The sequence below is a fragment of the Myotis daubentonii genome, chromosome 3 (assembly GCF_963259705.1).
Source record: "Myotis daubentonii chromosome 3, mMyoDau2.1, whole genome shotgun sequence".
NCBI lineage: Eukaryota > Metazoa > Chordata > Mammalia > Chiroptera > Vespertilionidae > Myotis > Myotis daubentonii.
The window spans coordinates 191260998-191284113 of NC_081842.1; the positions used below are offsets into that span (position 1 = coordinate 191260998).

Genomic DNA, 23116 nt, shown 5'->3' on the forward strand with positions numbered 1-23116 from the left:
ACAAGGCATGGAAGTGTTTAGAAAAAAGAGGGAGAAGAAATGGAAGAAGGCAACATCCTGACACAGCCCTTTCCTTCAGCTGCCCCTTTCCCTGTGGTCCAAGGTAGAAATGGGAAACAAGTCCTGTTGCAGTGAGAGGGCAGCTGCTGTCAGCCAGTCTGTCTTTACCTGGGTCCCGATCTGAGCTGGGTGTGGGGAGCGAAGCAGCCATGGGGGCAGGAGACCTCCCTCAAAAGGGGGGAGGGTTCAGGCCTCTGCAAAGTTGGGGGGGGTGAGGGTCTGTGCCCCACCTCTGTTGACCCCCAAGTTGTCTCCTGATGGCCCCCTCTGTGACTGTGCCTGTCTTAGGTTGTTCCTTCCCTGAGGAATCTTACCTGTCTCTGGCTAACCAGCCATCCTCTGGGGCCAAACAGGGTGATGTGAGGTGTGCGAATGAGGGAGGGGCAGTGCCTCCCTGCAAGAGGTTCAGTTCTGTCTCCTTGGTAGCCTATGCCCCCATGGCCTCCATGCCCAGCACCTGCCTTGGGCTCCCCTTGCCTGCTGGCGGGGCCCCGGCTCTGGTCACATATCTTGGGGAACCAAGGTTTCTTCTCCAGGGAAGGCCCAGCTCACACCATTGGGGGAGAGACAGATCCATGGCACTGGCCACCACAAGGCCTCAACCTCAGCGTGAACAGAAAGCCCAGGCAAGCGCTGTTGGCAAACAGACTGTGAGAAGAGGGTCCCTCTTGACACAAGGGCAAGAGGGGCCAATACTGGACAAAGGAGAGTCCCGGGACAGAGCTTTCTAAGCCCAGGATGTCAGGCTCTTGGCACAAGACAACTCCACGTATGGGGCATATACCAGACACCCCTAGTCATGGCAGAGAGGGAGGTGCCCTTCCTGGAACAGTAGGGTAGGGAGATTCTAGAAAAGGCTGTGTTCAGGAGAGAAGGAGAAAGGCCAAAGAACCAGCAAACAAGTAGTCAGATTAAAAAAAGAAGAAGAAGAAAGAAAAGAAAAAAAAAAGGAAAGGAGATGTGGGGCAAAGCTGGGACATATGGACAGACAAAAAGGAGGCACATGCGATCCTCCCAATGGACAGGTTGTTCCAGCTCAGGGCTGCACATCAGCACTGGTCAGGTGTGATAGGGTAAGGTGGAGATGGAGGGCGGTGAGACATAAGGCCAGACTAGACGGTCTGGAATCCACACAGGTGAGTCTGCATCCTAAGGGTCCCTGTTCGGGTGCCAGATGTTGGGGTCCAACCCAAACAGGTCCAGGGGTTTCCAAAGGTGTGGACAGAGTTGGCGAAGAAGCAATGACACAGAGACAGCGTTCAGTTGATCAGCAGCCTAGCCAGGATCTCTAGCCAGGCTCCCCAGCCAAGTTCTGTCTCTTTTTTTATTCTCCTGTTACATCTGTATCTATACCATTTGATTTTAATCCTATCCATTCTATTCCAAAGGTTAGGGCGTTTGTTATCTCCATTCCAAGGTCACTACTCTATTGTTCTGTTAAGCTACAAGGAAGTAACTGAAGGAGATTATCCTAAGTAAAGATTATGTAGTTTAAGCTTGATTGTTCCTAGTTAAAGTGATTAACTACCCACCTGGCACTTAGTTAAGGGGTTTTACTGATTCCCTTCCTTAGTCCTGTTAATCCCAAACTCCAGGGAAAAATCCCCACCTGAGAAAACAACCTTTCCCGGAGAGGTGACCTTGGTTGAAACACATAGCGCTAAGAAGGGGAGCAAACATATTAAGAACAGTATGCGACTTCACCCACACTGCGCTCGGCAGCTGCGGTCTGTACCAGCCCTTCGGAGGTGATCCAGAGCCGAGATGGCCATCCTCTCCAAGGAGTACGGGTTCGTGGTCCTGACCAGGGCCGCCAGTTTCATTATGGTAGCGCATCTCGCCATCAACGTCTCCAAAGCCCGCAAGAAGTACAAGGTGGAGTATCCCACTATGTACAGCACGGACCCTGAAAATAGGCACCTCTTCAACTGCATCCAGCGAGCCTACCAGAACATGTTGGAAGTGTACCCTCCCTTCTTATTTTTCCTCTCGGTGGGCGGTGTGTACTACCCGCGGGTCGTTTCGGGCTTGGGCTTGGCCTGGATCGTGGGACGAGTTCTCTATGCCTATGGCTACTACACAGGAGAGCCCAGCAAGCGGAGCCAGGGGGCCCTGTGCTCCATCGCCCTCCTCGGCCTGATGGCACCACTGTGTGCTCTGCCTTCCAGCACCTCGGTTGGGTTAAAACCGGCTTGGGCGGTGGGTCCAAGTGCTGCCATTAAGGGTGGGCAGGGTGTTAAAAACTCTCATTCATTTTGAATGACTTACTTTTATTTCCAGTTACTTTTTTTTCTAAATATAATAAAATTTATCTGGCACCAGCCTCCTAAGTAAAAAAAAAAAAAAAAGAACAGTATGCCATATACCAGGGGTCCTCAAACTACGGCCCGCAGGCCACATGCAAATACAATATTGTATTTGTTCCTGTTTTGTTTTGTTTTTTTACTTCAAAATAAGATATGTGCAGTGTGCATAGGAATTTGTTCATAGTTTTTTTTTTAAACTATAGTCCGGCCCTCCAACGGTCTGAGGGACAGTGAACTGGCTCCCTGTTTAAAAAGTTTGAGGACCCCTGCAATATACCCCAAGTCCCTTGAAACATATGCTGTGCAGATGTTTCTTCCCTGCAGCGACTGTGTCAAGCAGCAAGGATGGACCGGCTTCCGGCAATTCCCCCCCCCCTTTTTTTTTTATTAAATCTTTATTGTTCAGATTATTATAATTGTTCCTCTTTTTTCCCCAATAGCTCCCCTCCACCCGATTCCCCTCCCACCCTCCGCCCTCACCCCGCCCCCCACTGTCCTCATTCATAGGTGCACGATTTTTGTCCAGTCTCTTTCCACATCTCCCACACCCTTTGCCGCCCCCAAGAATAGTTAGTCCACTCCCTTTCTATGCCCCTGATTCTATTATAATCACCAGTTTATTCTGTTCATCAGATTATTTATTCACTTGATTTTTAGATTCACTTGTTGATAGATGTGTATTTGTTGTTCATAATTTGTATCTTTACCGTTTTCTTCTTCTTCCTCTTCTTAAAGGATACCTTTCAGCATTTCATATAATCCTGGTTTGGTGGTGATGAACTCCTTTAGCTTTTCCTTATCTGTGAAGCTCTTTATCTGACCTTCAATTCTGAATGATAGCTTTGCTGGATAAAGTAACCATGGTTGTAGGTTCTTGGCATTCATCACTTTGAATATTTCTTGCCACTCCCTCCTGGCCTGCAAAGTTTCTGTTGAGAAATCAGCTGACAGTCCTATGGGTATTCCCTTGTAGGTAACTGACTGTTTTTCTCTTGTTGCTTTTAATATTCTGTCTTTGTCTTTTGCTCTTGGCATTTTAATCATGATGTGTCTTGGTGTGGTCCTCTTTGGATTCCTTTTGTTTGGGGTTCTCTGCGCTCCCTGGACTTGTAAGTCAATTTCTTTCACCAGGTAGTGGAAGTTTTCTGTCATTATTTCTTCAAATAGGTTTTCAATATCTTGCTCTCTCTCATCTTCTGGCACCCCTATAATTGGGATGTTGGAACGCTTGAAGCTGTCCCAGAGGCTCCTTACACTATCTTTGTATTTTTGGATTCTTTTTTCATTTTGCTTTTCCGATTGGGTGTTTTTTGCTTCATCGCATTTCAAATCTTTGACTTGATTCTTGGGATCCTCTGGTCTGCTGTTGGGAGTCTGTATAATATTCTTTATTTCAGTCAGAGTATGCTTAATTTCTAGTTGGTCCTTTATCATAACCTCGAGCGTCTCACTAGATTTCTTGAGGGTCTCATTAAGTTTATTGGCGGTTTCTAGAAAATTCTTTAAAAACCCTAAAAGTGTGGTTTTGAACTCTATATCCAGTAGTTTGCTTTCCTCCATTTCTGTCATTTGTGTCCTGTTTCTTTGTCTCGGCATTTTTTATGCTTTGCTGTGTCGATAGAGTGGCTTTCTGTGCTAAGTGTCCCATAGGGCCCAGTGTCTCAGCCTCCCCAATTACCTGAGGTAGACACTCTTGGTGCACCCCCTTGTTGTCTTTGTGCACAGTCTTGTTGTAGTTAAGCCTTGATTGTTGTAGGTAACACTGGGAGGGATTGACTTCCAGGCCAATTGGCTGTGAGAATCAGCTGTGTCTGCAGTGGGAGAACTTCTGTGCTAGGGACACCCCTCCGGGACAAGACTTGCTTTAGTGGGGCTTTGGTGCTCACTGAGTCTGCCCCCTGAGTGTATCCTTTATGGATCCGAAGAGCTGCAAACTGGATGGTCCCACTCTGACTTCCGGGTACACTGGCTCCTGGATCTCTAGGGAGGTGCCAATCTAGCCTCTGCTCAAGGCCTCCCAGCAGAAGCCAGCTGTGAAGCAATGCAAGTTTCCATGGGGCCTTGGGCCAGCTACAGTTTGTTAAGTAATTTTCAGATTGCAAAGGGCCGGGCCTTTCATATGCAAAGGCCTCTGTGCAGCTTGGGTGGGGTGGGTCCCATGGGATCAACAGGGCGGGGCTAGCAGTTATGGCTGCTCTCAGTCCTGCCCTCAGAGGCCCCACTTCTCAGTGTCCCGGCAATCCTGCGAGCACCTCCGAGAGAAAGCTGCCCTTGAGTTCCAACCGATGCCAAACAGTCCCGTTTCTCCCATATGAGTCTGGGTCCCCAGAGACTGGCTCGGAACTGGAGCTCAGAGCTTGAGACTCCCTCCCGATTGAAAAAGACAACCGTGTCCTCAGCTGCCAGCCCTCTCCGCATGCACCTCTGCACCTTTGTATTTTACTTCTGCACCGCACCTCCTCTGAGTCTTGGTATGCTTTTCTCTTTCCTTGTAGTTGTAGAATTTCCACTCAGCCAGCCTTCCTGCGGTTCTGGATGATGTCCGTTCCGTCTTTTAGTTGTATTTTTGAAGTGGTTGTGCGAGGCAGCAATCTCCGGTGTTTACCTATGCCGCCATCTTGGTTTCTCCCCGGCAATTCCCTTTTGCCATCCTATCAGCATTAGCACCTAATTCGTCTCATCACCTGGGAGGCACACATAGCGTTGCTTTGTGTGTTGGTTAGAAACTGCCAGAGCCATGGTTGTTCCAAACAACTGTGGGAAGACAGAGGGACTTGCTTCTTCTCATAGTGACTTAAGCAAATATTAGCAAGCATGTTTTATAAACTAGCACTATCCCGTACCATAGACTTTCTGAAATTTTCTAAAATAATATTTTACAAATATTGGCATTATCACAAGCCTTGGGACTAGGGGTCCTGAGCCTGAGAGTTTAAGACAGTTTCTGTGATAAATACAATCTGATTTCTCAGAGGGCCCCTTTCTTCTTCGTTTCTGATGTCAGGAAACACTGGGAGAGTACCTGTAAGTTATAACAAAAAAGCAGAGCAATTAAAATTGAACTTCACTCGCAACTCTAGTCTCTGCCCAGACTGACCAGCTAGTCAACAAGGCTTTTTGCTTTGCTTATTGGGTTATAAGTACTGTGCATCCTTCTTCATCTTATCTCCTAAAGAATTTATCAGCCTAGCACCTGGATAAATACTCTCAGCTTCTTGAGAGTTTTGTACTCTCTTTGTACTGTAAGATTTTCCCCATACCAGTTTGTGACCTTGACCTAAACTTTCCTTCTATTCAAGGCAGGACCAAAAAAATGTTTCTGTACATTAGGATATAATCCTATTTTGTTCTTAATAATGAATGAGTTTATTATATAATATATAGCTATTATAATAATTATATGTTATTATAATTAATTAACATATAAATATTACTATGTTAGCAAAACTGTTACTCCCAAAATAATTAGGATTCCTTATGTCATTTTATTCCTAGTTTTCTCAGTAAAATATCAATCCAAGATTATAGGCCTCAACTTTCAGTTTGGTGTTTGATACTTTTCCTTTGAAATTTTTTGGAATGTATAGTAGTGATTTTTACTATTTTTTTTAAAATATATTTTTATTGATTTTAGAGAGGAAGGGAGAGAGATAGAAGCATCAGTGGTGCTATAGAATCATCAATCGGCTGCCTCCTGCATGCCCCACACTGGGGACTGAGCCTGCAACCCAGGCATGTGCCCTTGACCGGAATTGAACCCAGGACCCTTTAGTCCACAGGCCAACACTCTTATCCACTTAGCCAAACTGGCCAGGGCTTACTATTATTCTTTACTAGTCCTTTACTTGGCTAGAATAAAGTCAAGAGGCATAATTTTGTAGAAACCATGGTTGAATTTGCTACCATTACTGTTGTGTATAAATTTGACTTAAAGAATGTTTATTTGGGCCCTGGCTGCGTAGTTGGTTAGAAAGTTGTGGATTCGATCCCTGATCAGAGCACATACAAGGAACAACAAATGAAAGCATACATAAATGGAACAACAAATCGATATGTTTTTTTCCTCTCTCTCCCTCTAAAATTAATTAAAAATTTTGTTTACATTAGGCTATAATAAATGATTTCGAAAGTAGGAATAAATTGTCATTGAAATCAAGTACAGTGGGGCCTTGACTTATGAGTTTAATTCGTTCCGAGACCGAGCTCGTTAAGGAGCTTGTTAACTCAAATTACTCTATCAACTCAATGCAAAAAAATCGGCGGAGAGACAGCTGGTATCTCAAAAAACTCGTTAGTTGGGACATTTGTAAGTCAAGGCCCCACTGTACATAGAGTCCTTGGGCCACATCACTTTCTTTTCTACAAAATGCTTGGGTAAGTATGGTCAATTTAAGAACCACGTCTGAGAATCCTATTTTGTTCCAGGTCCATACTAACCAAGACCCTTCAGATTGACATATTTTTAAAATTTTTCTTATAAGTTATTAAACAAATTACTGTTTGCATCCCAAAGAGTAATATAACAAATAATAACACTCTAGGGCAGCGGTTCTCAACCTGTGGGTCGCGACCCCTTTGGGGGTCGGACGACCCTTTCACAGGGGTCGCCTAAGACCATCGGAAAACACATATATAATTACATGTTGTTTTTGTGATTAATCACTATGCTTTAATTATGTTCAATTTGTAACAATGAAAATACATCCTGCATATCAGATATTTACATTACGATTCATAAGAGTAGCAAAATTACAGTTATGAAGTAGCAACGAAAATAATTGTATGGTTGGGGGTCACCACAACATGAGGAACTGTATTAAAGGGTCGCGGCATTAGGAAGGTTGAGAAGCACTGCTCTAGGGAATGATAATGTATATGGAGCATAAGGCATAAAGGGGGGGCAGTGCACCCATCACCCAGCGTGGGTAGTAGAGCCTCACCAATAGCTTCGAAACCTTTTGGAAGATCCTTCCCAATTGCATGCCCCTCCCTCCTCTGCAAGGATAGTGACTATTATACATTTTGTGAGTAAAATCCCCTTGCTTCTTGTGATCATTTTATTACACATTATGTACATAACCCTAAAAATGTTGTTAAATGTTGTGTGTCTTTGAGTATTGTATAAGTTCTCAAAGTATTGTGTCATAATGTACGTATACTTCAGGAATTAGCTTTTAAAAATATATTTTTATTGATTTCAGAGAGAAAGGGAGAAGGAGAGACAGAAACATCAATGATGAGAGAGAATCATTGATCAGCTGCCTCCTGCATGCCCCCTACTGGGGATTGAGCCTGCAACCCCGGCATGTGCCCTCACCAGGAGTCAAACAGGTGATCTCTTGGTGTATGGATGATGCTCAACCACTGAGGCACACTGGCCAGGCAGTATTAGTATGTTCTTAAGTAGAAGGGCTTTTTAAAATACTCGAGTGAGCCATTCTAGAAGTCTTTTTGTTGTAATATCGTCTAGAGTGTTCCTATATGTGACATTACCAACTTATTCTAAAATGTTAGATAATTTTTCTTAATGGACCTGGCGATGCCATATATTGGGAAAGTTAATGTCCAAAGCCTTTCCGTTTCAGTTATTTCTCCGAGATTCTATAATTTTGCTTGGGGGAGAGACTGGAAGTGGTGCAGAACCGGATAATATCCCCATCATTACATACGCCAGACCGATTCCTTGGGTGCCAAAAGTAAGCTCATGTACCACAGATGAAATAAGTCCCCATAAATGATCACCAACAGTCTAATTGGGCAATTGAGCAACTGAATAGCGGAAGATTAAGATAGAGTGATGTATTGAATTCAGGGAAATATCGTAAGAATTAATACAACATTCATTATAATTACATTGGCTACTGGCCACAGGAACTAATCCATTTTGAATGAAACATTAAAACCCTTTAATGGTGATAGCTATTTGTGGAAAGAGTATAGGAGTATTGGAAATTACACTGGAGACGGGACGCATTCGGAAGGTTTTATTGGTCCTATTCCAGGAGCTATCAGAAAGAACTTTTTTGTGTCCTCCGGCTCCGAATGCCTTTCTCCAGGAGGGACAGTGGGACCATGGGTGTCCCATGGGAACTGATTCCACATTGGCAATGCCGTGGTGACTGCCTGGTGGAGCTGATTGCAACATTTGGTCTCTTCGCAGGGGAGAGGGGACCAGCATACTCACTGTGTCTATAAATTTTTGAGATAAGAATTGAGCAAGGACTTCTTTTTTGTCCAGTGGGCGGAAAATCGCTAATTTTTTGTTTTGTTTCTCTTGCAGAAGAGAGGTTAGTACTGGAATTATTCTTTTTGAAGTTGTAACCTCCTATATTGCTCACACACTGGCTTACTTCCAGCCCCCTTTGTTAGGATAAGTATCAGTGGGCATGCAGAGAGCGAATAATGAGCCAATATAAACTATCCACCAAGTTTTTCTTAAGGTTAAAAGTCCATGAAATAGGTATAAGAAGCTGCCATACCCATGGCACAGACGTCTTCTTGAGGTGGGAAGCCTACGCCAGGACACGTGATGCTAAGACAAGCTGGGATGGTCCCTTCCAGTGAAGCTCAGGGCTGCTTCTTTCCTCTGATGAATCTTCATGTTTTTCAATCTTCAGTTTGTAGATTTTAGCTCAGTTTTTCCAAGGGGATTGTCTAGGCTTCTTGTTCCCGTGAATAGAAAGTTTTGACACACTTCAGTAATGATTTTTAAAAATATTTGTTTTTTATTTTTTTAGATGACATTTAAAAAATATATTTTTATTGATTTCAGAGAGGAAGGGAGAGGGAGAGATGGAAACATCAATGATGACAGAGTATCATTGATTGGCTGCCTCCTGCCCATCCCCCACTGGGGATTGAGCCCGAAACCCAGGCATGTGCCCTTGATTGGAATCGAACCCGGGATCCTTCAGTCCACAGGCTGATGCTCTATCCACTGAGCCAAACCAGCTAGGGCAAAATATGTTTCTTTAAAAATTGATTTTAGAGAGAGAGGAAGAGAGGGAGGGAGGGAGAGAGAGAGAGAGAGAGAAACATCAATGTGAGAAACATCAATTGGCTGCCTCCTGCATGGTCCCCTACTAGGAGTTAAGCCCAAAATCTGGGCATGTGCCCTGACTAGGAATCAAATGAGCGACCTCTCAGTGCATGGGATATGACACTCAAACACTGAGCCACACTGGCCAGGGCACTTCAGTAACGATTTGTAATAATGTAGCAAAATGCCATTTAATAAATAAACTAGAGGCCCGATGCATGAAAATTCATGCACTGGAGTGGGGGTCCCTCAGCCCGGCCTGCCCCCTCTCACAGTCCAGGAGCCCTCAGGGGCAGGAGGCAACCTGGCAATTGGGGGAAGGTGATGCACCCATCACACCTTTGCTGCTGCCACTGCTGGCAGCACAAGCCTCAGCCGGCCCTGGGCAACTGGGGGGCTGAGGGGACTGGGGGACTCTGGAGGCAGGTGCATGGAGCAGCTGGGCCCGCCTGAGGGGTGGGCCTGGCCTTGCTGCATGCCTGCCGCTCCAGCAGGGCTGAGGGAACTGGGCACCACCATCTTGTGGCTATGGGCGCTGCCATTTTGGGGGCATGGCAGTCAATTAGCATATTCCATCCTTATTGGCTGTGGGCTCTGCCATCTTTGCAGCCTGCTGCTCAGTCGTTTGGTTGTCCCTCACTAACACCCCTGCCGGCCTGGTCGCCCCAAGCAGCCTGTTTGGTTGTCTGTTCGGTTGCGATGGTTGCTTAGGCTTTTATATAGATAGACTAGAGGCCGGGTGCACGAAATGCATGCATGGATGGGGTCCCTAGGCCTGGCCGGCGATCAGGGCCTATTGGGGCCTTCTTGCCCAGACCTGATAGGGAAGGACAGGGGAGGGACAGCGGGAGGTTGGCTGGCCAGGGGGAGGGACCGGGGAAGGCTGGCTGGCTGTGGGAGCACACGGACCACCAGGGGGCAGCTCCTGTGTTGAGTGTCTGCCCCCTGGAGGTCAGTGCATGTCACAGTGATTGGTCAACCGGTTTTTCTGGTTGTTTGGTTGTAGCAGTCGCTTAGACTTTTATATCTATACTAGAGGCCTGTTGCACGAAGAGATTCATGCAATAGGCCTTCTTTTCCCCTGGCTGCTGGCACCGGTTTTCCTCCGGCACCCGGGACCCAGGCCTTTGCTCTGGCCGGAGCTGGGCCCGGGCCGTGAGGCTTTAGTTGCTCTGCCAGCCCCAGGGCCTTTGCTGCTCCAGCCCCGGGGCCATCAGGCTTCCCTCCACTGCTTGGAGCCTATGTATGCAAATTAACCGCCATCTTTGTTGGTGGTTAATTTGCATATCACTCTGATTAGCCAATGGTGGGCATAGCAAAGGTATGGTCAATTTACATCTTTGGCTATTATTAGTTAAGATAGATGTTTTCCAAGTTGATGGCCGCTGGAAGTATAGCAGAAAGTTCCATGAGTCTGCCAGCATTTCTTTTGGCTATATATCTCATGCTCTTGAGAATTATGAGCAAGATGCCTGGCCATTTGGGTCTCCACATTTGGCCAATTTAGTCTTTGAAATATCATTTTGGCTCTACTGAGCTAATTGTGGGTGATGTGAGCAGTGAAAGCATTAGTGTTAGTGAGGCTTTACACCCTTTCTTTACAATTTTACCTGAAAACTGAGGGCCCTGATCACTGCAGAAGAATAAAGTTGCCTAAACCTGGCAATGAAGTTCTTTAGAAGTCTTCAATTAATCGTGATTGTGTAAACCTTTGCTGAGTTTGTCTGTTCTAAAAACATACATGAATTACCAAGTCTAATAAAATGAATGACATTTCTTTGCGTGGCAGAAGTAACCAAATATATTTGCAAATGTCCCTGTGGGAGAAGATGAACTACTTGTATTTATGGGCAAGTTGGTATTACTGTTCATTCATTCTCTGAATATTTACTGAGCACCTGCTAGATACCAGGCACTGTTCCAGATGCTGGGGATAAAGCGGTGACTAAAGAAGGCAAACATTCCCTCCCACGTCTTCTGGCGAAGACAGACAACAAACAAGGTACAGAAATTATATACTTAAAATGTTAGGTAGTACTTATTGCTAATGAGAAAATTAAAGCCATGGAAAGGGGTAGAAAGTGTGTCTGTGTTAGAAGGATTACAATTTTAGATACCATGGCCAAGGCAAGGTTTCACTGGGAAGGAGACCTTTGAATAAAGCCATGTGGGTATGTGTGGGAAGATTATTATTAAGTTCTATACAGCTAAATTCCATGAAAAAAGAGAGCAATGGTCTTGTGTGTTCCTGTTATTAGATGTATGGGAGTGCGGCCCTGGCCGGGTGGCTCAGCTGGTTAGAACATTGTCCTGATACACCAAGGTTGTGGGTTGGAATCAACTAAAATAAGTGGAACAACAAATCTACATTTTTGTCTCTCTTCTTCAACCTTTCTAAAATCGAAGAACAAAATAAAACAAAAAAGAAGTATGGGAGATAAGAAGAAACCAGTAAAACCTTTGGTTCTGAGGTGGAAAGATAAACAGGAAATCAAGTGAAGAAAATGTGTTCAAGGAGAAGAGGGTGGCCAACTGTGTCTAGTGCTGCTGCTGAGTAAACTGAGCAAGATGAGGGCAGAGAGTGGCCAGCTCTGGGTGGGGGAGGGTGAAAACCTGGTTGAAGTGGCTTCCAGGGAGAAAGAAGAGAGAGAAACTGGAGATGGTGAGCAACAACTTTTATTGTGATGGATTTTGCTTTAAAACAGAGAAATAGCATGCCCTAGCCAGTTTGGCTTAGTGGATAGAGCATTGGCCTGTGAACCAAATGTCCCAGGTTTCATTCCAGTCAATGGCTCATACCTCGGTTACAGGCTCTGGTCTGAGCCCTCTTTTCCACTCTCCCTAAAAATCAATGGGAAAATATCCTCAGGTAAAGATTAACAACAACAACAAAATCTATAATAATAATAATAATAAACAAATATGTAAATTTACTGTCCCTCCGTGACACCCACGACTGATCAGGAGTGAGTATGCAAATCAACCCGACAAAGATGGTGGGCCTGTGGGCAGCACGCATGCACACAGGTGCTGAGCAGCCAGGGGTGGGATGGGAGAGTGGGCGGCTTGGCAGAGTGGGAGAATGGATGGGGAGGGGGGCTTGGGAGGTGGAAGCCCAGCATGCAGGAGCACCAGGAATTCTGGGAATTGTAGTTCTGGTGGTAACCCCTGGATGGGAGTGGAAGCCCAGAGTGCGGGGAGCACCAGGAATGCTGTGAATCGTAGTTCTGGTGGCAGACACATTGCGGGATCTCCTAGACCAGTGATGGCGAACCTATGACACGTGTGTCAGAGGTGACACGTGAACTCATTTTTTTGGTTGATTTTTTCTTTGTTAAATGGCATTTAAATATATAAAATAAATATCAAAAATATAAATCTTTTTTATACTATGTTGCAAATATCAAAAAATTTCTACATGTGACATGGCACCAGAGTTAAGTTAGGGTTTTTCAAAATGCTGACATGCCGAGCTCAAAAGGTTCGCCATCACTGTCCTATACTCTAGAGCAAAGTGAGCCTGGAGCAAGTTACTATTGCGGGTGGGGGATGGAGGGAAAGCAAAGGTGAGAGACATAAGTAAAGTCAGAGTGTCAAGGAAAAATTAAAAGGAAGATATCTTGAAACTCCTAGGAAATCTCCAACAATGGAGCAAAGAAAAAAAAAGACCTCTACTATTGTGTGAGCACAAAACCAAACTGGGTTGGGGTCTCAGACAATTTGCTCATATGATTGCAAAGACAGACAGAAACTTCTGGATTGGAGAGGGCTCCCCTGCGGGCTCCCAGATTGGAGAGGGTGCAGGTTGGGCTAAGGGACCCACGTCCTCCCCCTGTGCACAAATTTCATTCACCGGGCCCCTAGTTCTATCTGATAAAAGAGAAACATGGTAATTGGCGTACGACCGCTACCCTTCCCATTGGCTAATCAGCGAGATATGCAAATTAACTGCCAGCCAAGATGGCGGCTGGGCAGCCAGGCAGCTTGAAACTAACATGAGGCTTGCTTGCTTCAGTGACGGAGGAAACCAACGTTCCCCGCCTGCCTTGCCGGCCTCTGAGCCTGCAGTTTGAACATTGTAACAAATATAGAAGCTAAACAAAACCCCAGAAACCTGCTTTCAGCGAGCCGGGATCTCAGAGCTGGAGTTGATACAGAGTTTCGATTATAGAACCTAAACAAACCAGATACCTCCTTTCAGCAGCTGAGGCCTCAGAGCTGGAGCCAAACCTCAGAGCTAAAGCTGGCCCAGAATAAAAAAAAAAAAAAAAAAGGAGCGGTTGGGAGCTTCAGTCACCCACCAGCCTGAAAACAGCCCTCAGCCCCTGACCCAGACTGACCAGGTGGGGACCCCCACCCTGAAGGGTGTGTTGTGTGACCAGCTGCAAACAGCCATCATCCCCTCATCCAGGCTGGCCAGGCACCCCAGTGGGGACCCCCACCCTGATCCAGGACACCCTTCAGGGCAAACCAGCCAGCCTCCACCCATGTACCAGGCCTCTATTCTATATAGTAAAAGGGTAATATGCCTCCCTGCGGCTCAGTGTGTGACAGGGTGCGGTGCCCCAACCCCCCCACCCCACGGGCCCTACTCTGTGTGTGACGGGGTAGAGCCATAACCTCCCCATCGGCCCTGCCCTGAGTGTGACAGTGGCGGCACCCCAACCCCCTGATCGGCCCTGCTCTGTGGGTGATAGAGGGCAGCGCCCCAACCCCCTGATCCGCCCTGCTCTGTGCATGACAGGGGGGAGCTCCCCAACCCCCTGATGGGCCCTGCTCTGTGCATGACAGTGGGTGGCGCCGCAACCTCCCCATCGACCCTGCCTTGAGTGTGACAGGGGGCGGTGCCCCAACCCCCCGATCGGCCCTACCCTGAGCATGACTGAGGGTGGCATCGCAACCTCCCAATCCGCCCTGCTCTGTGCATGAGAGGGGGCGGCGCCCCAACTCCCCAATCGGCCCTGCTCTGAGCCCGACCAGGGGCTGCACCTAGGGATTGGGCCTGCCCTCTGCCACCCGGGAGCAGGCCTAAGCCAGCAGGTCATTATCTCCCGAGGGGTCCCAGACTGCGAGAGGGCACAGGCCGGGCTGAGGGACCCCCCCTCCCCCCGAGTGCACAAATTTTTGTGCACCGGGCCTCTAGTCTATATAATAAAAGGCTAATATGCAAATTGTCCCCATGGCAGGGAGTTTGACCAACAGGAGTTAGACATGCACTGACCACCAGGGGGCAGTGCAGAACATAGCGGGCATTGGCAGCATGGTGCTGCCAGTGGGTGGCAGTGGAGGTGCTGCCAGCCCCGATGGGCCCTGACAAGAGCAGGACCGCAGCGGGATGGTGGAGCAGGTGAGCGGGCAGCATCAGGCCAAGGTGGATGTGAGCAGAGGCCCCGATTGCCCTGCCGGTCACCCCACAGACAGTGACCAGTGGCAGTGGCGGCGGACGGGGCCAGTGAACGGGCAGCACCAGGCCAAGGTGGGTGTGAGCAGGAGCCCCACAGATCGGCCCTGATTGCCGGCCAGGCCTCTAGTAATAAATAAAGCAGAGAAATAGTACAATAGCTAGAAGGGGTAATAGGGTAAAGGGAAGTCTTTGCCTTATTGTTTTCTATTTTTTTTCTTGGGTGGGAGGGGTGTTGGGAGATAATACAGCATTTCTTAATGCTGGTGGCAACTATCCATTAGAGAGTTAGAGAAATTGCTGGAGCGAAATGAGGGCACAGACAGCCCAGGAGAGAAGGCAGAGGGCTGGTGGGTAAATGCTGGTAGATTGGTGGAATTGATAGTGGGAGCTATGGCAACTCTCTCCTTGTGGCATCTATTAGAGGAATAAGAAGCAAGGTCAGCAGCAGGGAGTTAGGATGGAACCTGTATGAAAAGGGAGGAGATGTGAAGCAATTAACTAAGCGAGTTAATGGACTAGAAGAATGTAGAATAATTGCTAGGAAGCTAAGTGCCCACTGGAGATAAGTGGTCATGCATTTAAAGTAGTCCAGCCAACATGGTCACTTTTCTTCAGCCATATTTGCAGCACTGATGCAGGCATGGAGTAGCTGGGAGAACTGGGTTTCATCAAAGTTTGGGTTTTGCCAAGCAAGTAATACAAGTTGAGATCTGGCCAAGGGAGTTGAAAGTGTTTTCAATGGTTGGTTATGATAGAACTGGGTAAGAAAATGTATTAGTCAGCTCGGATTGCTAGAAAAAATTACCACAGTTTGGGTGACTTGAACAACAGATATTTATTTTCTCAGAGTTCTGGAGGCTGGAAGTCCAAGATCAAAGTGCCAGCAGGGTTGATTTCTGGTCAAGCTTCTTTTCCTGGCTTGCCCACGATTGCCTTCTTTCTGTGTCCTCACATGGCCTCTCCTACGTGCATGGACAGAGAGAGGAGGAGGGAAAGGGAGAGAGAGAGAGATCTGGTATCTCTTCCTGTTTTTTAAAAAAATATATTTTTATTGACTTCAGAGAGAGGAAGGGAGAGGGAGAGAGAGATAGAAACATCAATGATGAGAGAGAATCATTGATTGGCTGCCTCCTGCACGCCCCCCACTGGGGATTGAGCCCATAACCTAGGCATGTTCCCTGACCCAGAATCAAACTGTGACCTCCTGGTTCATGGGTCGATGCTCTATCACTGAGTCACACCAGCCAGGTGTGGTTTTTTTCTTTGTTTGTTTTTTAGGTATAAGTGACATATAACAATATAATTAGTTTCAGGTATACAACACAGTGATTCCATGTTTGCATATATTGCAAAATGATCACCACAATAAGCCTAGTTAACATCCTTCACCATACAGTTACCAAGTCTTTTTTCTTATGATGAGAACTGACAAATGCTTGAGGAAGGAAAATTGTAGGCCAATCTCACCCCTAAACGTAGATACAGAAATCTTAAACACATTAGTATGCCATGTCATTGCTTTCAATTGTTTGTTGCCCCATCCTATGAAAGGACTATACTTCTACTCTCCATGGGCATTGGGCTTAATCAAAAGACTTGCTGTAGCCAATAAAGTGTGAGTAAAAGTGACCGAAGCTTTAGGAGTCATTCTGTGGTTCTGCCTCCTCGACACGAGTAGGATGTCCTAGATATGGGCTGCTTTGCCTGCCTGGGGTCCAGAATGAAGAAAGTGGGCCCTGGCCGGGTAGCTCAGTAGGTTAGAGCATCATTCTGATAGACCAAAGTTACAGGTTCATCCCCGGTCAGGTGTCTGGGGTTTTTGTTTGTTTTTTAGTTTCCTTTGTGGCGTCATCAGTATTTTTTTTTAAAAGACTACCCAATTTTTAAATAATGACAGCTGCACTCACAGCGTAATAGCACTTAGCGGTATCACACAAAAAATCCTCTAGTGTAGGAGTTTCACTACTAAAGGTGAGGATTTGAGCTGAGCTGGGTGCGCGCTTGACCAATGGGTTCACTGCTTGGGGTGCTCTATTCAAGAACAGATCCATGGTTTAAACAAGGCACTTTTATTTCCTACAGCAAGTAAAGGAGACAGGGAATGCATATCCAAAGCCCTGTCTCCCAGAAGGAGGCTTAGCCAGTGCTTATAACACTATTTGGTCAATTACACATTGATTTCTTCTTTGCACTTGGCTGCATTTATCAGGTTGAGTCATTGTCAAACTCATCCTGTTTACAACTGTTCTGTAAAATACTGGGCTACAAGCTAACATTTAGCAAGAATCGCGTTTAGTAAGGATGGCCTACACCAGCAGTTCTCAACCTGTGGGTCATGACCCCTTTGGGGGTCAGACGACCCTTTCACAGGGGTCGCCTAAGACCATCAGAAAACACATATATAATTACATATTGTTTTTGTGATTAATCACTATGCTTTAATCATGTTCAATTTGTAATAATGAAAATACATCCTGCATATCAGATATTTACATTATGATTCATAACAGTAGCAAAATCACAGTTATGAAGTAGCAACAAAAATAATTTTATGGTTGGGGGGGTCACCACAACATGAGGAACTGTATTAAAGGGTCGCGGCATCAGGAAGGTTGAGAACCACTGGCCTAGACCTTGAGACCCTTGTCCTGTCTAACAGACCGACACTGCCAGGGAGCAGTATTTATTACAAATCCATTGTAATTAAGACAATGGGTATAGTGTAGGGACTGGCCAATGGAAAAGTGTGGGTTTAGATAAAGGAAGTCCATACCTACCCACTGTCCAAGAGGTCCAGCCAGCTCTGGGCACCTTCTCACCTTAGACCTCTACTTTCCTTTATTCTCTAAATTCTGGAGCCAGTCTTCTTCAAGAAGTGTAGCAAGAACTGGAAGGAGTGCCCTTAATGAGTTGGGAAACTGCCTAAGGCTACAAGCATTTGGGAACGTTCTCCTAGAAGATTTTATAATTCAGTTTATATAAGGAACACACTCCAACAGAGTCAATAAAGACACCCCCCCCCACCACCACCACCCATGATGTTCCTCGGAGAGCATACCTTGTTCTGACTCTCAGTTCATACTGAGAAAAACTACTCACATCTATACCTGGAGGAGAGAACAATTCAATGGCAATGGTTATAAAAGGATGTTGAAAGGGACTTTTCTCTTATTCCAGAGGGCCCAGTAGGACCAAAATTGAGGACAAAGCATCAAGTACTCCAGATTCTTAAAAAAACCCCTGCAATAATTAAAGGCTAGTCACCCCTTTAACACTAGAAAGACTGAAATTTAGTATATGCCTATATTGCCCAAAAGCAGTCAAAATGACTGCATTGTGAAAGAATAATATCGGAGCACTCTTCACTTATGTTCCTTAGCTTTTCCAATAACTCACTTCTATTCGACATTTCTTTCATGGATTTAGGGCGCAAAAGAAATAAAATAAACAACTTATTAGAACAAGTATCACTGCATAAAGATTCGAATAACAAGTACTAGTTTAGCTTATTGAGCAACTGCAACTTATCAAGTATTGACAATTTATCATGTACTTGTATGTTATCATGTGACGGTAATCGAAAAAAAAATGAAAACTGTTATTTCGAGTTCAAGATGGCCGCGGCCGTGTTCCCGGCTTTGCTGCGGCGCTGGAGGTTCAGAGTGCAGCCGGGCGCGCGCTGCGGCGGCTGAGCCAGACCCAGGGGCCTCCCAGTTACCCCCGGTTCGTGGAGTCTGTGGATGAATACCAGTTTGTGGAACGCCTGTTACCCCCCCCCAGCGTTCCGGAGCCCCCGAAGCATGAACATTATCCTACTCCTAGTGGCTGGCAGCCCCCCAGAGACCCTCCACCCAACCTGCCTTACTTTGTGCGGCGCTCTCGGATGCACAACATCCCTGTCTATAAAGACATCACACATGGCAGCCGTCAGATGACTGTGATCCGGAATGTGGAGGGAGACATTTGGGCCCTGCAGAAGGATGTGGAAGACTTTCTGAGCCCGCTGCTGGGGAAGACACCTATCACCCAGGTCAATGAGGTGACAGGTACCCTGCGGATCAAGGGCTACTTTGACCAGCAGCTAAACACCTGGCTCTCAGAGAAGGGCTTCTGAGGCCTAGCTGAGCAGCCTGCATGACAGCATCCCCCACAGACTGGAGTCCAGGGGACCTCAGGAGGGAGGCAGGTGTTAAAGCAACTAGGATTGGGGTACAGACTAGGGCTGAGGGCTTGGGCAAGGTAGAGTGAGGGCTAAAGGGCTTTGGCGCAGACCTTGCTTGCATAAAGTGGGAAACAGGACCATCTGCACAGATGCCAGCACTGAGGGAGGGCTATCTTACATTGGAGACCCACTAGAAACAGCTGAGCTAGTGGGGGTCATTAGTTGCTGTCCCCCCTGCCCCTGATTTTGGTTTATTCCTGCTTTTTCTTCATTGGAGCTACTGGGGTCAGTTACTCAAATTCTGGAGGTTGTTGACTGCCCCTCTGGTGTTTAGGGGAGGGTAGCACAGGACAGAACCATTGGGAACCTTCCTTCCTTGGTCCTTAAGACTTCCTTAAGAATGCTGCAAACATTCCCAAGCTCTTCCTCTAGCCAGACCTGGCTTGTGGAGGCTACGGAGAACACAGACGAATGACAGGGGTCCTGGAAGCCTTCAGTTATATGTGCAGTGCTGGGCATGGGGCACAGTGTACCCTCGTCAGCCCGAGCTCATCTTTTCTACCCATGGTGAGGCAGAAGGCTCACTCACTTCTCTATTCCAGAGTTAGGCCTGGTTGGGTTTCCAGCTCCAGTAATTAGTGATTCCCTGTAGCTGATCTGCCCACAAGGGGGTGCTTGGGAGCTCTTAGCCCAGCACATGGCATGCTTCCCAGCTTGATGACCTGGTATCAAGGCTGGACGGGGTTTGCAGGCACGAAGATGCTGGCCTTTTGCCCCTGCCATCCCCATCCAATGAACCTTCACACGTGTCCTGTCATGAGGGCCAAAAGCCCATCCCCACCGCAGTATCAGACTGGCTAAGTCAGGGTTCAGAGCCTAGCTCCCTCTGGGCTAAAGCAGGGTAATCTTTTTAGAGCTGTTTTTTCTTATGTAATATGGGTATATCTTCCTAATAGTTTAATAACAATGTGCCCAAGGACAGTGCTAGGTTATATAAACCCTCATCCCAGAAGATTCCAGGCCACTCTCAAGTCTACAGCCTGAGCAAGAAAATGGAGCCCGGCTCACTGAGGCGGACACCAGCTCTACCAATTGTTAATGCAAGCTTTTATTTGGCTGTATATACAGTTTAAGCTATTAAAATTTGTACAATATTTACAAATTAAATAATCATCTGAAAAAAAAAAAGAAAACTGTTATTTCAATACAGAGCCGAACTGGTCATATAAGAAATTTACTCAATTCAATAATAAGAGTCATAATTTCCCAAGCAGTCAAAATGACTGCTTTTGGGCAATATAGGTATAACACACACACACACACACACACACACATATATATATATATATATATATATATATATATATATATATATACTGGAAATGAAGGAGGGGGAGGTAACTACAATTATTAATAAACGCATTTATATGTTGTACAAAAGTCACAAAATTCTAAGACATTGTGTCCTTATATACATAATTGTTTTTCTAATTGAAATTAAAAAGCAGTCAAAATGACTTCCTTGGGCAATCTAGTGTTAAGGACTTGAGTTAACCCACTAGCTCTGCTGTCCCTAACCATCATCCCAAACTCCCCATCTCCACATAAGCAGAAGAAAAGAAAGGAGAGAGGGAAACATGCTTCTGTAGCAGGTAAGTCAGACGCATGTGAGTCTTTGACACGTCTTTGAGGAAGGGAGGAGAGCCCTGGCTCTTCTTTCACCTTCGCATGATGGAGGAGGAGGAGATTTCATAGCCCTGCCCGAGAGCAGGTGTAAGAGAATCACTTGTAGTGATGTTGTAGGTAATCATAAGGAGACTGGCATGTCATCCACACTCCTTTTTTTAAAAAAAGACACTAACCAATTTTTAAATAGTGACAGCTGCACTCACAGCATAATAGCACTTAGTGGTATCACACAAAAAATGCAGTGGATTTGGTCTGCTTTCTGTGACTGGTTGAGCAGGAAGAGAAGATATTGGAGAGATGGAGGGTAAAACAAGAGGCTGCAATGGAGCAGCCCATACTCCATGATTTGGAGTTGTCTGTAGGCCAGTGGCCACCAGGGATAATAGTTGAGCTTAAGTTACTCTGCCAGTGCCCTATTGTGATGTTATGATTTTTAATAAGAAATATATATATATATATATATATATATATATATATATATATATAGCAGCAGGACTTCTAACATTTTAAATGGGTTGGTCATATATATATGCCTAAGTGACCAACCGGTAGACTGGTCGTTATGATGCGCACTGATGACCAGGGGGCCTGGTGGTCAGTGTGCTCCCACAACTTAGCTAAACGACTGTAGTGTCCCACCAGCGGGGCAGCAGCCACTCACTCCCTCAGTAGTCCTGCAGGTCCAATCTCTGGAGAATGGACCAGGCACCAATGGACCGCGCCACCGGCAAGATCCCAACAGCACCACCGGCCTCCTGGAAGTCAGCCTCCAGCACTGCGCCTGCTTCCCCTCCCTAGATGCTCCACAAGGAAGAAACGATATAAAAGCGGCCATCAGGTGGCTTCCAACAACCGACAACCAGTGTGAATGCTAGCAGAACGGATCCAGATCCTGGGCCGACAAGGGCGTTCTACCACCTGCCCAGAGGGCCGACACTCCCCTCAGGACAGGCTGCGGAGCCTCTTCTGATCAGGACTGACTGGGCGCGAGTCCACTGCAGGCTCAGCGGGCCAGGATGAGAGGGAGCAGCAGGCAGGAGTGGCAAGCAGCATTGGACTGCCTGTTTCAGCCCAATCCCCGCAGGCCACACCAAGGGACCCCACCTGTGCATGAATTCGTGCACTGAGCCTCTAGTATATATATAAAATCTTTGTCCAGGTTTCTGGCACAGAGCTCTGAAAACCCTTGGAATTTCCTAAGTGATGGAAATAGAAAGTGTCTATTGTGTTAATGAGGTGATCTGGGATTCCTGGGTCTGTGCCCAGAGAACTGACCATGTGATTAGGCTTGAAACTTTCAGTCCCATACACCTGACATCCAGAGAGAGGAGAGGGGCAGGAGGTTGAATCAATCTCCGCTGGCCAATGATTTAGTCAATCATACCTGTGTAATGAAGCTCCATAAAAATTGAAAAGGACGGGGTTCAGAGAGCTCCCAGGTTGGTGGACATGTGGAGATTCAGGCTGAGTGATGCACTTGGAGAGTGTAGACGCTCCGCCCCCTTACCCATACCTTAACCTGTGAATCTTTTACATCCTGCTGTTTCTAAGTTGTACCCATTTATAATAAACCAGTGACCTAGTAAGTAAAATGTTTCCCTGAGTTCTGTGAGCCACTCTAGTAAATAATCAGACCGAAGGAAGGGGTTGTTGGAACCTCCCACCATAGCAGGTAGGACAGAAGCACTGGTGACAACTGGGCTGGCAACTGGAGTCTGAAGTGGTGGGGGGCAGTCTTGTAAGGTGGAGTTCTCCACCTGTAGAGTCTGATGCTGTCTGTGTAGACAGTGTCAGAATTGAGTTAAATTGTAGGACACCCAGCTGGCGTTGGAGATTGCTTGATGGGAAAGTGGCGTGTTCTGTGTGACAGTAAAGGAGACACAGGGAATAAAGACATAATAGGGAAGAACTGGGGTTTGCCTTTTAGGAGGTGGAAAATCCTCCTTTACAAGAGGGTGTTGGACCACTTGGCCAGTCTAGACTGACTGCTAAGAGGGCAGTCTGTGCACGCAGGGTCTAATTTATGCCGGCCAATGCGTTTTCCCGCTGGGAAGCAGCAATGGTCAGGAACTGGTGTTATGGTTTGATCATTGCTGATCTCTGCTGGGTGGAGGGTGAGGTCTCTCTGTAGGGTGAGAGGCGACAGAGAATCTGGTTTGTTAGTCCTTTTTGCTCCTCTGATCATTGATTTAAGAGATCGAATCACTAAAATATTTTGTGCCCAGGGGAAAGGAGAAGAGCCCCTTGAGATCTGGACTGGTTCTGTGTCCAGAGTGTTTGTGGTTCTGCGTCCACTCTGAGCAGTGACTGAAGTTGCAAAGCTGAAGCTGTGAACTCTGGGCATCTGTAAGCCTATAAATGAGTAAAGCCTTCAATCTCACTGTGCAAATGTGGAATCTACCTCCTATGGGTACTGACAAATTAGATTATGGCTCTAGCTGGTTTGGCTCAGTGGA

At 46.4% G+C, this 23116-nt stretch overlaps 1 long non-coding RNA gene and 2 pseudogenes across 1 annotated transcript in view; all 3 read left to right on the forward strand.

Moving 5' to 3' along the window:
- The window catches only part of LOC132231195 (uncharacterized), a 75126-nt gene extending 54962 nt beyond the window's left edge, over positions 1 to 20164 (forward strand). Inside the window, exon 2 of the long non-coding RNA XR_009452002.1 lies at positions 19404 to 20164. This is a non-coding gene — a long non-coding RNA (uncharacterized LOC132231195). The remainder of the gene's footprint in view (positions 1 to 19403) is intronic.
- LOC132229512 (glutathione S-transferase 3, mitochondrial-like) lies at positions 1763 to 2413 on the forward strand (annotated as a pseudogene).
- Positions 18422 to 20164, forward strand: LOC132231194 (large ribosomal subunit protein mL49-like; annotated as a pseudogene).
- Positions 20165 to 23116: the final 2952 nt, after the last annotated feature.